At 40.8% G+C, this 15,874-nt stretch overlaps 1 protein-coding gene across 12 annotated transcripts in view; it reads left to right on the top strand.

The window, feature by feature from the left end:
- Positions 1–15,874, top strand: part of NCOA2 (nuclear receptor coactivator 2) — a 253,076-nt gene that overhangs the window by 116,560 nt on the left and 120,642 nt on the right. The gene's annotated exons all lie outside the window — the stretch shown is intronic.

Here is a 15,874-nt window from a genome sequence, read left to right as displayed (position 1 = left end):
TGCTTTATGTTAAAACTGTTGGTTATGTAATTGTCATACTTAATCCTCAACTCGGTATTATACAGTAACTTCGATCCCTATATTAAAATGAAGGAACCGTGGCACTAGGTAGAATGTGATACTCATCATAGGACAAGTTGAGTAAGGGAGAAGCGTAACATGGGGAGAAGTTCCTGGGGAAGCCGACGAAAGAGATGAGGAAATTCTAGTAACTGCAGAGGTGTCGGGCAAGAGGATGATGTGATCAAAAGAAACTGCAAAAGTAGAATCTGAAGATCTTGAGAGCTGATTGCGTTTGAGTATTGAGAGCGAAAGAAGACTTAAAGAAAACTTAACCGTGTGACAGAAAATGAGAAGCAGCAGGTACAGGAAGGGGAGTTTCCTCAGAAAGGTCAGGAGTTCAGTTCTGGACACACGGCAGGAGAGAGTCTGTGTGAGTCTGGACGTCGGGCTCCAGTGAGGCTGGCCAGCGGTGCACACCGGGTCTCAGGTGGCTGCGAAGGTGAAACCGCCTCAGCACATGGGGTCTGCAAGCATGGCTTCGTAGCGGGAAGGAGAAGCAGGGCCGTCGTTCAGTGTAGCGCCCCCGCTGCTTTTGGTTGGTGGCCGGGAGAAGCGTGCCCAACAGCGGTCAGGTAGGTAGGAAGAGAAGCATGATAGTGCAGTGTCATTGAAGCCAAGTGACAGTGTTGCAGAAAGTGTCTGACAGAGGCCACATTGGACGAGACCGAAGGAAATGGTGAGAAAACGTTTATCTGTGGTTCTTAAAGCTCAGGGGCCAGTTCGGGTGGTCGCAGTCTGGACGCACGCTGCTCGTCCAAAGGTCCAGCAGGGAGTGGAGAGTCTGGCTGCCGTATCCGAAACATCCGCAGTTTACTCTTTTCCTAATCCCCCTGCATTCTCTTTTCTTCCTTAGCACGTGTCACTCTCTCACACGTTGTGTCCTATAGTTACTTATCTTGTTTATTGTCCCTATCTAGATTGTAAGGTCGGGGGGCAAAGATTTGTGTCTGGCTGACGCGCTGCCGTGTCCACAGTGCTCCCCGCCCAGTAAGGACCTTGGCGAATAGTTGATGATTAGGTGTATAGAAATTGCAGTGCTTTGCATAGTAGTCCTTTCTCCTTCTTTATCCTATAAACTTATTGAATGGAGCGAGTCATCTTTGTACTCCTAATAATCGTGCTTGCACGTTGTAGCTGATGCATGATTTTTTTTTGAACAGCAGTATCAAAGGGGAAAAACCAGGGATTTTTGAGACTCAACTAGTCTGAGTTTTGGATTTTTGTTCTTACCGATTTGACTCTAAACTGCCAAACTTCCCTCCCAGCCTCATTTCCCTTAGCTGTAAATGGGGATAAATTAGAACCCATGTTGCAGGACTGTTGAGAGGATTAAAGTCGAAACGCATGTCAGTGGCTGGCACATGCTTCGCACCCAATAAATAACTGGTGTTCGCAATCTTCCTGTTGTGTAACCTTGAATACGTTACTTTACCTCCCTGAGCCTGTGTTTTCACTTCTAAAAGGGGAAAATTAAAGCTATGTCATATGGCATTTGGAGGAGCCGGTGGGGACACCATTTGCAAAGCACCTCAGGGTGTAGAGTCGGCATGCGCTTGGTCATCACGCACTCGCGCTGCTTTCCGTGGGCAGTGGAGGAGTTACCAGCATAGACTCTGGACCCAGACTGGGAGTTCAGTCCTGGCCTTTTTACTTCCTAGCTTTACTTGCCCTCCCTCTGCCTCGGCCTCCTGTAAATTGGGAGAAATAATAGTACCAGCTCCATAGGATTATTGTGAGGAGATACATATAACACAAAGCTTGGACCAGTACCTGGCACGTGGTAAGCACTAAATGGGTTTCGTGAAAAATAATGTTGTTATTGTTTTTTCCCCTCTCTTTCATCTCTTAAGTAGTTTTAACTGGATGTCATCTGAGTGGGATGTCTTGCTTGTAAAGAAGGGGATTCTTTTATAATGAAATCGATTATGTCTAAGGGGGAAATATAATATAATAAACATCAGAAGCAACAAAACAATCTTCCAGGTTCTACCTCACGTAACCATGGTCTTAACTCTTCGATGTACAGCAGTGAAAAGGCTACACTTTGGCTCCCATTCGGCCAGGCAGGCCAGCTCTAGATCTTATCTTTGAAGAACTTTTTGGTCACTTGCAAATTGGCCTGCATTCTCTGCCCCTGTTCTGGCAGCCGGCTTCCAGGAATGGTTGGGAAGGTAGTTTTAGTAGAACTCAGGAGGAAGCAGCAAACTCGGACGGACAGATAGTGAGTCGCTGGAAAGCTTCTCCGCCTGCGAAACTCCAAGAACATACACCTAATTATTATGCCCCTCGTTCTTCAGTCCTACCAAGGATAAAAACTGTCTTCAAAGAACCACAGAGTTCATTATATCCCTGAGGGCCTGGCTCGATCTTTATTCATGTCTCAAACAGGCTTAAGAAAAGTGCAGTAGCTGCTCCAGATCCTCAGATTCGATTTCCACTCACGTAGCAGGCCGCTGTCGCAGATCTGTGTTGTGGTGACCTCCCCTTCCCATTAGCAGAATTTCTGCTGGATCTCCTCTGTGTGATGCATGGCCACCCCACATCTCCTCCCCACCTCGGCCTGGTGCTGGAATGGCAGGCAGACTTCATCTCTGATGCCAGCTCCTATTGATTATAGTGATTGCCTGGAGTGCTGTGTTGAGAAGAATTGAGAGGCCACACACAGGCTCAGAAGTGATTAATTAGCAATGTCTGCTGTGCGAGGGGAGAAAGTGAGTACAGCATGTGTGTTGTGCATTTGCCAGACTTCATGGCTTCTGTGATAGGATAGGGTTCAGCCTGGAGAGACCCAAAGTCTCATTTTGAGCCCAGTATTTTTGTCTTTGAATTGGTGTATATCAGTTACTTTATCACAGTAAAATAAAAATAAATTAGGAGTCATCTATCAGCCTAGGGTCATATAGAGTCACTTATGTCTGCTTTTCATTCTTAAGATCTTTGATATCTAAATTATTCTGTTCTTCTGAAATAAGTGTTGCCTACCTTTTTTTTTTTCTTTTGCTTAATTGACACTTGGTTTTATCTTTTGTTTTATAAGTTTAGCAGAAAATACTCAAAATTGGGGTAATCGTACTTGCTGGACTACTGATAAATAAGACGAATCACTTAAAACCTAGGGTGCACAGCGGGTGGCTGTACCAGATTTGGAGGATGCGGTCATTATCGAGCGGACCAGACACCTCATTCCTACGGGATGCTCACGTGTGTTAGTTGTCCTTTGGCGTACCTGTGTAGAGGCCAGGCATGATGCTTGTTCCAGCTGAGGTCTACAGAAATCACTTCTATTTTGTTTTAAGTTTTTCTTCTGAATCAAAGTAAATCTTCCCTATTTTGGTAACTGACAGAGAACATCTTTCATTGAGGCAGTAGTAACGATATTGCAAAACTCTGAATATGAGGACATTTTCAACATTTTCTAACTAAATTATGGATATAAGACTTTTTAAAAATTGTGGTAAAATATATATAACAAAATTATTGTTTTAACCATTTTTAAGTTACAATTTTGTGGCATTAAGTCTGTCCACAGTGTTGTACAACCCTGACCAGTGTCCATCTCCAGAACTTTTTCGTCCTCCTCAATTGAGAGTCTGTACCATTAAACCCCAGCTCCCACCCTGCCTTACCCCGCCCCCAGGCAGCTGCCACTCCACTTTCGGCCTCTATGAATTTGACAGCTCTAGGAAGCTCCTATAAGAGGTTCTAATCTTCTCGTGACACATTTTTCATTTAGCGTGTCTTCAGGGTTCATGTATTTTGTAGCACGTGTCAAAAGTTTTTTTTCTTTTTACAGCTGAATAAATATTTCATTGTATGTACATAGCACACTTTATTTATCCATTCATCTGTCAGTGGACACTTGGGTTGCTTCCACCTTTTGGCTATTGGGAATAATGCTGCTATGAACGTAGGCATACGAGTACTTGTTCAAGCTCCTGCTTTCAGTTCTCTTGGGTGCCTGCCCAGAAGTGGAGTTCATGTGACATTTCTGTGTAATTTTTTTGAGGAATGAACATAGTTTTGCAAAGTGTCTGTGCCATTTCCCATGCCCCCAGCAATGCACAAGGGCCCTAATTTCTCCACATCCTTGCCAGTTCTTATTTTCTGGTTTTTTATAATAGCCATCCTAATGGATGTGAAGTGGTATCTCATTGTGCTTTTGATTTGCATTTCCCTAGTCACTAATGATTTAAGCATCTTTTCATATGCTTGCTGGCCATTTGTATGTCTTCTTTGGAGAAGTATCTATTCAAGTGCTTTGCTCATTTTTTAAATCAACTTGTTTTTTTTTGTTGCTGTGTTGTAGGAGTTTTTTTTTATATATACTGGATATCAGTCTCTTATCAAATATTATATTACTTGCAGGTATTTTCTCCCATTTTCATAGGTTGGCTTTCCATTCTGTCGATAGTATCCTTTGACGCACACAAGTTTTTAATTTTGATGAAGTTCAACCTGCTCTAATTTTTCTTTTTGTTACATGCGCTTTTGGTGTCATAGCCAAGAAATCATGATGAAATCCAATGTCATGCAACTTTCCCCTTACGTTTCCTTGTAAGAATTTTATAAATTACCTCCTATATTTATATCTTTGATCTACTTTGAGTTATTTTTTGTAATAGTAAGTTAACAGCCTAATATCTTATTTTTTTGCATATGGTTATCCAGTTTTCCCAGAACCATTTGTTGAAAAGACAAATGTAAAGGCCGTGGTGAATACTCCTGGCAGCCTTGTCAAAAATCATTTGACCATATACGCGAGGGTTTATTTGTGGGCTATGTTAGACTTTTAAAGATTAGGTATCTTAACTGACATACAATCTCATTATTTCTCACTGATACTATTCCTACAACTTCCTAGCTGGTATCATCCTTCCAAGTCCATAGCTGTGGCAAACTTATTTTCCTTTACCAGCCGTGTTTTCCAGCCGCTCAGCCCCTGCCAGCCAGTTCCCTGTGCCCTGCAGGACGGGCTTCGGGCTCCTCACTCTGTGGGTGCAGCGCATCCTGCCCCCTGCCCCCTCTCCAGTCTCTTCTCCCGCCACCTTCCGTGAAGTACCCTTTTGCTCGGGTCACGAGCTCGTCCTTGGAACCCGAATGAGAAATGTGCCCTCCTGCTCCCCTCACGCACGCCGGACGCAGTCCTGCTGTCCTGCACCCCGGGGCCTGTCCCGGGACCTCCTTCAGAGTCTGGCCTTCTCCCCCGGGCTCTGTACCAGCCCAGACCTTGACACTGGCTCTGGCGCTCTTTGTAAGTTTTGCCTTCTCCGTTTGTCCTCCTGGTTATGGGACAGGGATTTTGTCCTGTTCGTTTTTGTATTCCTCGCCCCTGCCCGAGCGCCTTACACGACATCGGTGCTGAATAAATATTTGTTGAATGAAATGAATTCATCTAAAACTAAAAAAGAAAAAGAGCAAGAGAGAAATGAAAGGCATCAGGTTGGGTATCGAAAATGGTTTCCCTTCCCTGTGAACTACAGGCCATTAAAGCAGTGTTTCTTCCTTCCAAAGATATTTTCCTTCTTTTCCCATACTTGCCACTGTAATTGCAATTGTTATTACATTCTTCCGAACAGGTAGATAATCTTAATGGTATTTCGAAAGGAAGGAGAGAATAAGGAGAAAACAGAAGAAATGGGGGCGGGGCAAGGGGAAGGAATCATCCACCTTATGTGAAAGCATTTAACAAGTGACAGTTGAAGCTGAGTCCGAATCGACTCAGGGCGCTAAGGTACAGTGACGTGCTGTGAGAGATGCAGCCTTCTAGATCAAGTTAACACACATGTTCCTTAGCACCTGTTGTCACAAGTGCCTCTCAGGTCTGTGGAAATTTTGAGCGGATGAATAATTGTTTGCCTCAGAACATAGCATCTCCTCAAAGAGGAGCTTTTTGTCTAACTTCGATGATTCTGTTTATGTGGCTCAATTTGTGAATCGTGAAAACTTTTAAGTCAGATCTTGGTTAAAAGAGGTTGTCAAGAAAAGAACATAGAAGTTTTACTATCAGTTACCTGTGTAGCGTTGTGTCCTTTACAATTCGGTGAGAACCTTCTGGTTCTCTGTGCGTGTGACTGCCACTTCCTTCTGGCTCTGTTTGGGAGAAGTTCATACATAGGGAATCCAGAGGATAGTGGAGTCAGAGGAGCAGATCTGGTTAATCCACAGAGTTAAGAACAAGGTGTGTGTGAGGCCATCGGCCGTCACCGTCGAAGGCGGTGTCACAGCTCCTCCGTTCCACCCCTGGCACCTCCACCCTCTCTCACATTCGAAAGCAACATCATAGTTTAGTCTCTGCCTGTAGTTACTTTTTGACTTCTTCATCACAGTTTGAGAGGTTTTCTCCTTAATTAATATATAAATGATTCTGAAGTTAGGTATCTGAAATAGTCTGAAATTTGAAATGGACAACTTCAGGGGTCCCGGGACTAGACAGCTCATGGGTTTTTAGCTCCAAGATTTTGCAATTCTAAATGGTCATTGATCCTGTCAGAGTCTTAAGGTAGTAATAATGCCAGTCTCAGAGGACTGGATTAATCAATGAATCAAATTCTTGTGATATATAGTCTGCTCCCCGAGCCTTGGGCAGTTTTGGAAGCCTGAGGTTTAAAGTGATAAACTCTGATGGTCCACAAGGGTTCTCATTAATTCTAACAGATCACTTAAGAATTTCAACTGCGCCTAGTGGTGCTTCAGTGACTTCAGAGAATAAATAACACCTTTTAGAGGTGACTTACTTCAGAGTGGTTTACACAGGCAATAATCGGGAAGGATCCGATTCAGTAGTCGAAGCCTCCAAAGTACTTGGATGAAGTACAGATGCCGAGAAGGAAGTGTAGTAAACGCTGTATGTTATTTCGTTTCGTGAAGTGGCAACTTGGCAGAGTCACGTTCGGAAGCGAGGGCGCTCTGGCCCTCCTAGCTCTCTTCTGCGTGGGCCGAATCTGCTGCAGCGGGGTCGCAGACGGTGATGTCTGCTGTCTGCAGAGGCCTGGAAATGCCACGACAGAATGGCACTCACTGTGGCTTAGCACCGCGGGCCTTCTCCAATGCTCGTTTTCCTACGTATCAAGAGAACTGAATCTTTGGTTAAATGTCAGGGGGACGATATCCACGGACGTGTATTCACGGACAGGCCTTTGCTCTGTCCCTGGCTCCCTCTTGAGGAAGGAGGTCAGAGGTCCAAGTGACATCATTCTATGGGCACGTGTGCCTAACGAAAACAGCCAGTTAGAGCGGGCGTTGCTCCTTTTTACTTTCTTATCTTACTGCTTACGAAATTTATTCCTCATCGCATTAAAAGTATATTTAACAGATTACGTATTCTCTGATATTTTATCAGGTTTAAAAGACTTGATATTTAGCTATAAAACAGAACTATAATGCTAATGGCTTTACAAATACTGAATGACAAAGTTTGTTCACACCCTACAACTTGTTAAATGCAACATTTTCAGAGTTTTTCCCATTTTTATTCATGTGAGTAAATAATATATATGTTCATAGTATAGCAAGCAATCTTTGTAGATTAAAGATTTGCCATTTTTTTTGGTACAGTAAAGTTTATTTATTTTTTAATTAGTATTATGGAAATTTAGAATAGTATAATAAACCCCATGTACCCTTTACTCAGCCTTAGACGTTATCAACATTTCGTTGTTTTAAAGTTATTAAAACAACAATACTAAAAGTTTGGAAATTAGAATGAAAACCACCCGTGGTCTCATCCACCCATCCAGCTCTTGTTGAATGTATTCTCTTCCGTTCATTTCTTAAAGTTATAATAGACAGATATGGTTTCCCTTTTCATTTTGCTGAACCTCATATAGAACTAAGAGTTAATAATAGCTACGGTCAGTCGACGTCCTCCAGAGCCAGGCACTGGGCTACTTGCTTCCCCTATAATTCATAGAATCTTCATAATAACAACACGGTGTGGATGCCCCTCGCCTCCATCTACAGGTGAGGAGCCTGGACTCAGAGGTTAAGAGACTGGTTTAAGAGTCGTCTATTTAGTATATGGGTGGATGCAAACGAGTGTAACTCCAAGCCGTGGTCTTTCCTCCCTGTATTGTGGCCTCTTCAAAAGCGTCTTTTTCACGTTGCTACATAGTTACATTTTTAAGGAGAAAGATGTGTCAGTACATACTTTTGACCACATAATCTATGTAAGCAGCACGAGGGTAGGTGATGTTGAGAAGCTAGAGGGATAAAAGGCAAGATGCTTGCCCTTTCGTGTCTGTGCTCCAGCACGGAGGAACCTCACCCCTGTGAGACAGCGCACAAAGAATACAGAGTAAGCCTTAATGAAGTGTTTGCTATAAATGTTATAAAAACTCTACAAAGAAGGAGATGGGTGAGGATTGTGCCCCATATGTAGAGAAGGCTGCTAACAGATTTGGGATTTCAGCTAAAATTAAAAAGACTGACAATACCAGATGTTGGTGAGGATGTGGGACACCCAGAGCTTTCATGCATGCCTGGTGGGAGGGTGAAAATGGCAAAGCCACTTTGGAAAACAGTTTGACAGTTTCCTATAAAAATCTGCTTATCCACGAGCCAGCAATTCTACTCCTCGGTATTTACCTACAAGAGATGCAAGCTTATGTCTCTTATAAGACTTGTATGTGTATTGTAGCAGCTTGTATATAATAACTCTGTATTCGTTTTCTTTGGCTGAGTAACAGATTACACAGACAGCATCCATTTATTAGCTCACTGTTTTGTAGATCAGAAATATAGCTTGGTGTGGCCGGATTCTCTGCTCACAGCCTCATGAGGCTGAAGTGAAGGAGTCAGCAAGAGTGAGCGCTTGCCTGGAGGCCTGGAGGGGATCCACTTTCAGCCTCTTCTTGTTGTTGGCAGAATTCAGTATCTTGCAGCCGTAGGCCTGAGTTCCTGTTTCCTTGCTGGGTGCTAGCTGGGCGCCACCCTTAGCTCCCCGAGGCCACCTTCCTTCCTTGACATGGAGTCTCCTCCATTTCTCGTCAGCAACGGCATATCGAATCCTCCTGGTGCTTTGAATTTCTGACTTCTGCCGCCTAGAGAAAACTCATGGGCAAGCCAGGCCCACCTCAGTAATCTCCCTGTCTCAAAGTCACCTGTGCCATATAACAGACCCTAGTCGTTGGGGTAAAAATCCGCCATATTTACAGCCCTGGGGATTATGCAGGACCCCCAGAGGGTAGGGGGTCTTGCAGAACCATCTTAGATTTCTATTTACCGCAGACTCCCAATTGGAAACAACCCAAAAGTCCACCAGCAGGAGAAGGGTAAACAAACTGGTATCATATAGTACAGTACCCTCAGCTTTCAAAATGGACAAATTATTAACATGCACAGTAACATGAGTGACTCTCAAAAACCTTATGCTGAAAGAAGCATGAAGAGTGCTTATTGTATGATGACATTTATCTGAAATTCAAGAAAAAGTACAACTAATCTGCAGTAATACAAAATAAGAGTCGTGGTTATTGGTGGAGATAAGGAAGCGGAGCTATCCTGAGAACAGGCATAAGAGAACGTGTCAGGGGTGATGGAAGCGGTCCACATCTCAGCAGGAACATGGATTACATAGGTGCTTTCATTTGTCAGAACTCTTGAGATCTGTTTATTGCACTGAATGTAAATTTCACCTCAATTTATAGAAACTAAAACATTAATTTATTGGGTCCTTGTTATATGAACCACATCATATAATGATAATCAACCACTATATATATATATATATATATATATATATATATATGTATATATATGACTGCCATCAGAAAACATTAAAGCTACCATGTAATTATTTTTGTGTTCTTAATGTTATTTGGTACTCAAGTTGTAAATAATGTCTAATGCTGTTTATTCCAGTTTCTACTACCTCAGTTGTCCTACAGATTTTTCTTCTACCAGAGTTCACTTTCACAGTGGAATTATATTTACCATGGATAGGACTTTAATTCCTGAGTCTTCTAGGGTGTAGGGCTAACTTCTGTTAGCATCCAACTGTGTAAGCACATGCTACAAAAAAAGAAAATCTCTAGGTTAAGAAGATTTGGCATTGAGTGTTAGTCCAAATGTGCCCTTTGTTATTTTAAATATATCGAAGTATTTTAATTAAAATTTTTATTCCATCGAACTAGTTTTACAGATTCGTATCTGTTTTGGTGTTTTGTCTTTATAGTAAATAATAGTTTTTGAGCAAAAAAAAAGAAAGCAAGAAAAAAATTAAAGCCGGAAGCAACTTTATTATCTAGTTTAATTCCCTTGTAAAGCACTACTGCTTTGGTGAAGAAAAAAGTTTAACATTCCTAATGATAAAATCTGCTGTAGCCACCTTCTGCACTCAGGGGGTTAGTTAGACAAGTACCTATCTGTGCTTGCCAGCAGGAAGTATGACAGAGAGACAGGCTTGCTAACAGCAATACATGTCGAAGTGTGAGCACAGAATCTGGATGGAGAGATTTTACTAAGATGCGTTTGGCAGGAGACGTTTTCTTACTGAGATTGATTTGATCAGGGAATTCACAACTCTTTGCTGTAGCCCATGATCTGTCTGAAAAACAAGTTGTAAAAACCCTATTGTAGTTAATAAAGAACACACATGGTGTTAATTTTCAATGTCTGTGAGTGAGCTCACCCTGCTTTAAAGAAATAAATGATCTCTATGATAACCCAAGGTCTGATGACATTATGAGCGGAAAGACAGACTTAGGTGGGTGGATTTCAGGAACCCACTCTGTAGTTTTTATGCTATTCTTTTAAAAAGTTTTCTTCTCTTGTCTACTATGAGATTAATTTCATAGGATTCATTAATTGCATGTGATTCCTTGGCTTATTATTGACTTAAGATTTTAAACGCAGAATGAAAATATTTAAGTGGCTATTAAAATGATTACAACTTTAACAATTAGGTTAGTTATCTTAAAAATTCTGAAATGTGCTTTGGCTTTTTGTGATGAAGTGTTGCCGTGTGCCAGCGTTTTAAGTTTTTGGATTTTTTTTGTAGTGTCCAAACATTTCGTTTCCTAATTGAATATCTTCGCTCAGGTCCTCGTGGAAGTTCGCACTGACACCTCTGGAATCGTTTCAGGCTGTTGTGGGGTCTTGCCAGAGTGGTTATGGTTCCTTTCAGTGAATTAAAGAGAATTCGTAAACACCCACGCCATCCTACCCAAGTTATTTATATGTCGAGTGGTTAATCTAATTAGAATAAATGAAGAGTTTTGAAATTAGAATTGTCACATTCCTTAAGTTCTGAGAAATTATAGGTTTTTTTTGTATAGATAACTCATAATAAGTCCTGTGTAGTTGTATCTATAACAATTCTTAGTTTTTCTATATTAAAGAATATAATTTTGGCTTGCTTTACTTATGAATAATGCAGTTTATGTAAAATGATTTTGTGAGATGAAAACTCTTTGTCTTGATCTACAGGTGTTAAAATAATTATCCTTTAAAACAGCTACACACAAAAAAACAAACACTTTATGATTCCACTTATATGAGGTGTCTAAAGTAGTTAAATTCATAGAAACAGAAAGTAGACGGTGGTTGCCAGGGCTGGGGAAGGGGAAATGGGAGTTGTTGTTTAAAGGGTGTAGAGTTTCAGTTTTGCAAGATGAAAAAGTTTGGGAGATCTGTTGCAAAACAGTGTGAAGTTACTTATCACTGCTGAACTGAACTGCAGATACTTAAATGGTTTAGATGGTAACTTTTATGTTATGTGTATTTTACCACAAATAAAAGTTAAAAAAAATTATTAAAGCATCTACTGTGTTTTCCATTTTTGAGATGAGAAAACCAAGGCAATAATTATAGCCAGGAAATAAAAGATGTAGCTTAATCTGTTGACTTGAGCTTAACGGCACGCTTGCTTTTCCTCTCACAGTGTACAGCGTTCTTCCAACTGTGTGTTGTGCTTCAGTGTGTTTTTCTGCTGGGGCAACTCCTCGCCCCATCCTTTTCTCCATTTCAACTTCTCAGCACATTCTTATACTTAAACTCCTTCCCAAAGTTGCTTGATCGGTAGATTTAAAATATTTAAATATGAAACAAACCATAGCTGAAAATGAAGTGGGCATGTAATGTAATCTGCTGCTGTTTGTTTGCCTAGTACTTCAACGTGTTACCAGAAACATTGAAAAAAAATGGTGGAGCGACCACTGTGTGCCAGGCCCTGTGCTGGTATTGTCACATACGTGTTTTGAGAGTTCATCGTTTATCAGAACTAGATCAAATTGACCAAACTTAAAGGAACTTGTGATTATTATTTTTTAAGATCGTTTTGGCCAGGGGGATATTTTTCTGCTTGGAACAACTTATAAATTACTTAACGAGGGTGTATTTCTAATAAGAGTACATGTCGGTGTTAAAAAGTGTGCTTCCATGGGTTTTACTGATACGTGGAACTCGTTTCCAATGTATGGATAGCCACAGTGTCCCCCAAGTGTTCATTATGCCAGATTGATCGGATTTACATTGCCGGGGGCAGAGATCGAGGGAACAAGACAGAGCACGTTTGCTCCTAACTGTCCCACTCGATTCACTGCCCACAGGGAGTGTTCCCGGCCAGTGCGCTGCGCCCTCCAAAGGGGACCATGCATCAGAATGTTTATTTTTAGTAGCAGATCTAGAAATTGTCGGCGTTTTCATTTTAGGGTTACACTTTATTTGTTATGATAATTCTAAGAAGAGTGAATAATTTTAGATTTGCGTATGTGAGTACATGTGTGCATTATTATGCGTGCGTGTGAGAGAGCGTGTGTGTGTGTGTGTGTGTGTGTGAGAGAGAGAGACAGAGTCATCCCCTTAATAACAGGAGGGGGTAGAGGCTTACTTAGTCTATTATCATAAAGCTCTGCTAATGTAGCTTCTGAGTCATGTGACTGCAGAAAAGGCTATTATCTCAATGAAAAGGAAACTCGTTTTTAGAACAAGCAACAGAATAGAAGCAGGAAGAATTTTCGAGTGTTCCACCATGCTGGATTGTCAAAGGGGGATCTGTCTGATCAGCAGCTAGAAAAGGATTTGTGAGGCTAGTTTGTCAGCTATCGCTAGAAACAAACGATGGAAGAGATAAGCAGCAGGGGGCTCGGCGCGTGCTTGGGTTTACATCAAGGCGGAATGGGGGTTTGTGTTAATAGAGATTTATCTCAGAGGCAAGAAATTTATTGCTAATTGTGGGGTGGTTTTGGAAGAGTGATGTATGGTATTTTTATTTGCATCACTGGTGAAGAGAAAGACAAGCTGCTGAGCCCTGGTTTGAACTGCAGAGGCTGTGGACAATTACAAGGTGTGTGTCACAAGTGCTCTGACTTAATATTTGGTGATGTTCTTGGAATTCTGTGTGCTTGTGGATTGGATGTGCGTGTTGTCAGAGGGAGAACTGAGCATGACAACCAGGCAGTGGCTATGTTCTCAGGAACAAATAGACACGATGCGATCCAGACTGATTCTGTCCTTGTTCTTATTTGTTTTTTTTTCTTTTTAGTGATTTAAGGTTTGTTGCAGTTTCTTTTTGTGGCCAAATACAGTCTCATGCTTGTTTTAGGAAATATTTTGGCAAGCATTTTCTAAAATTCAGAAGAAGAATCCAATGCAAATTTAAATCATTAAGAAATAAATACAAGCTTTATGTTTCAGTCTCTATTTTTTCAACGTTCTTTTGTAATTCAAGCTTAAAAGGGAGCTTTGCAGTGAATTTGAAATTATTTAATTTTTGGTTAGATAATAAATAAAGCTTTCTTATTTGGCTGGGACCTCAAATGAAGGATTTTTTTCTTGTTATATGCATAGTACCTAACTTTCTCTGATTTATTGCATCCTTATGCTACCATATTCAGAAAGCTACAAACGTTCAGTTAATCTTTAGACTGTGCTTGTCCACTTTTGCTCATGCTAATGCTATTAATTCTCTTAGCAGTCTGTACCTTTCTCTTAACCTTGGAAGGTGTAGTACTTAAAAATCTGAGATTGGCAAAAGATAATCATAAGCTTTATCTGAAAAAGGTTAACTATTATACAGTGTGTACTGGAGGAATGAATTCACTAATATATTTTTCATTTAACTTCTAGACCAGATATGCCCACTTTGAGGAGTTTGAGTTTCTAAATCACGTATTTTGAAACTAAACTATACTGTTTACATCTCTCTTTTGAAAATGTCCTTGGAGGAAGCAAGAAATCTCTCAGGCTGTTATGCACTATATAGACAGTTTACAAAGAAGTCTTTTATCTTTTCCAATAAACGATGGTGAGAGTAACCAAACATATATTTTAATTATACTAAGTACAGGAGAATGTCTTTCTTATAATACCTATAAACCATATCATAGCCCAATATAGTTTAATAAACCATTAATCTTATTATAGTGGGATTTTCTCTAAAAAAAAAAAAACAACACTGACACCTTAGTTTAATCTGTCTACCTAAAGGGACAATTTGGTTCAAATAAACAGTTAATTAACTGTGGTTTTGACTGTTTGACAATTTTTCTTTTTAACTATAGGACTCTCTCACATTTTTGTTAGTAGACTATAAGACAGAAGGTTGCATACTGGTTTGAGCCCAAAAGTTACTAACATATGTTAAAATTTTTGAATAATAAAATTTTTATAGGCAGATTATTTGGGCTTTCTTTGTTTTGCTTTGCTTCTGCTATTAACTTTTATTTTGTTGCCTTATCCAAAGCCTTTGAAATGAGCCAAGGATTTTGGAATAATTCAAGGTGTTTTATTGAGCACCTACTATTATTACAAGACACTGTGAAACACTAAGAGAAAACAAAGGCAAATAAGATATTTAAACCAATACGATAACTTGTGACTATCACTGGGACCCGGCCTCAATAAATGTAATTATCGGGCTTAGCAAGTCCTCAAATAACATAGTTGTTTTTCAATGTCTCTTTGATGGAACATGGATGAGAAAGAAAAAATTTATTCTCACAGTGGCCACTGTGTGGAGTTGCACACTCTCCCCATGTCTGTGGCTTTTCTCCGGGTTCCTCCCACGTTCCAGAGATGTGCACGTGGGGGGAACGGACGTGTCACCACTGTCCCGTCTGAGTGTGTGTGGCTGTGAGAGGCCCTGCGATGGACGGGCGTCCTGCCCATGCCAGACCCCGTTTTGTGGCCCGAGCTGCCAGGAAAGGCTCTGGCCACCACAGCCCTGACCTGGAATAAGTGGGGTGGAAAATAGTTAACTTACACCTTTTTGTGAATCTTTCCTAAACATGCCTAGCTCACATTTATATCACTGTTTAATATTCAAGTGTTTAGGTCTTTAGAAGTTTGGTGATGTTTTTGTGACCAGAAATAGGCCATAGGAACTTAATTCTTGTTTGTATCAATTAGTCTGTAGTAAAATTGGTTGCATTATATGCCGTTTCACTAAGTCAGAGTTTCCAAGAACCGTCAAAGACGTTAAGTGAGGACTTAACTGTATTTTATAGGAATTTTAAATAGTTAAAAGGAATTTTCGGTAAAACTTGTTTGGCCGATCAGAGAATACACTCCTGCTGGCTTTTCGCGCGTCCTTTGTGCCACAGCAGGAAAAAGCCTGTTTTGTTTACAGTCTCTTAAAACCAGAATATTTTCCTGATCTTGTTTTTCTCCTAGCACATCAAATATCAGCCCTTTACATTCTAAAATACTTTTATATTATGTTATCCCAAAATACTTTTACTTTTGGAGGTTGGGGAGTAAGGAAGAACCCCAGTCTTATTATTAGAGTTAAAAGACACAAGTTCGACGTCAGGGTAGTGTCTAAACAAGCCAGATGACTAGCTTGCAAATCCTGCTACACCTCAGAATTCCAACC

The sequence above is a fragment of the Pteropus medius genome, unplaced genomic scaffold (assembly GCF_902729225.1).
Source record: "Pteropus medius unplaced genomic scaffold, Ma_sr-lr_union100, whole genome shotgun sequence".
NCBI classification, from domain to species: domain Eukaryota; kingdom Metazoa; phylum Chordata; class Mammalia; order Chiroptera; family Pteropodidae; genus Pteropus; species Pteropus medius.
Note: the sequence above shows the minus strand (reverse complement) of the source record. Positions and strands in the feature narration are given on the sequence as shown.